The sequence below is a fragment of the Cyprinodon variegatus genome, unplaced genomic scaffold (genome assembly GCF_000732505.1).
Source record: "Cyprinodon variegatus isolate N-32 unplaced genomic scaffold, C_variegatus-1.0 Scaffold277, whole genome shotgun sequence".
Classification (NCBI taxonomy): domain Eukaryota; kingdom Metazoa; phylum Chordata; class Actinopteri; order Cyprinodontiformes; family Cyprinodontidae; genus Cyprinodon; species Cyprinodon variegatus.
The window spans coordinates 686,415-687,778 of NW_015150730.1; the positions used below are offsets into that span (position 1 = coordinate 686,415).

Below are 1,364 nucleotides of genomic sequence, written 5' to 3' on the forward strand. Positions count from 1 at the left end.
ACATTTTTATTCAGAAAAAAAAAATTATATATATCCTGAAAGAAGCCTTCTCTATGCTTCTTTTTAGATCTGTACACCAGCAACATGGCTTCTGCTGTGGTAACTTGGACCAACCCTCTTTGTTAGTGAAAATCCCACAGACTCCTCATAATCCATTTAAACCTCCTGAGATGTAGACTAACATTCTGGTTACCCCACAAATGTTTTCCTTACATGTGATCCCCATGTTCTAGGAATGCGAATAATACTCTTGCTCATTCAGCTTTTGTAGAGTTCATAATATAAAATTTATTTCTAAATCTTTAAGTCAGGGATCTGCTGTAAAGTTATACTTTATTAGTTTAACTATCCTATTGTTTTAGAATATTTAGTATTCAACTAAAGAACGGTGCTACAAATATATGACAAATCCTTATAATGTACTTGAGGCTGATTTGTTTGCAATCTTTGCTTGCATTATATCTGCATGTTTGGGTCTAGACTTCAATATAGAATTTTATTTCCCATGGTTTCCAACAGAAAATATTATTAATTGTGTGATACATTTTCATGTGTCTTGCAAATGACTTAGACATGTTCAGAAAAAAACATTCTGTTTTTGCAACAAAGGTTTCAAGTATTTTTCACTGTGTCTTCAGTATTTCCTGAAAATCCTGAATAAGATCTAAAGCAAATTAATATTTTGTGGCTTTAGCATAATCTCACATTACAAAATAGGAAGTACATTAACCTTTTAACAAAAGGGTCAAGGGTCAACCAAGACTGTTGATTGTTGTTTTAATCACCTTTAACATTTTAGGAAAGCCTTTAGTTTGAGTATATATATATATATATATATATATATATATATATATATATATATATATATATATGTACTGTACTCTTCCTCACCCACCGCGGACGGTCTCCCTTTTTTCCTCCAAGCTCTGGTTCTCTACTAGAGGCCCGGGAGGTGGAGAGTTCTGCGCAGTATCTTTGCTGTTCTTAGAACTGCACGGGATGTCTGATGTATTTCCAGGGATCTGCTGTAACCACTCCTCCAGTTTGGGGGTCACTGCCCTGAGTGCCCCAATGACCATGGGCACCACTGATGCCTTGACCCTCCAGGTTTTGTCCAGCTCTTCTCTGAGCCCCTGGTATTTCTGTAGTTTCTCATGTTCTTTTTTCCTGATGTTGCAGTCATTTGGTATCGCTATGTCAACCACAACGGCTTTCCTCTGCTTTTTGTCCACCACCATAATGTCCGGGTGGTTTGCCATAACCATTTGGTTCGTCTGTATCTGGAAGCCCCACAGGATCTTGGCTCAGTCATTCTCTATCATCTTTGGAGGTGTTTCCCACTTTAACCTTGGGGTTTCTAGCCC

The 1,364-nt window shown here is 37.4% G+C and overlaps 1 protein-coding gene across 3 annotated transcripts in view; it reads left to right on the top strand.

Annotated features, from left to right (window-relative positions):
* LOC107090039 (myosin light chain kinase 3-like) overlaps positions 1–812 on the top strand; it is a 21,749-nt gene extending 20,937 nt beyond the window's left edge. For all 3 annotated transcript variants that reach the window (XM_015383194.1, XM_015383192.1, XM_015383193.1), the window contains one exon: positions 68–812. The gene's annotated coding sequence lies outside the window, so the exon portion shown is untranslated. The remainder of the gene's footprint in view (positions 1–67) is intronic.
* Positions 813–1,364: the final 552 nt, after the last annotated feature.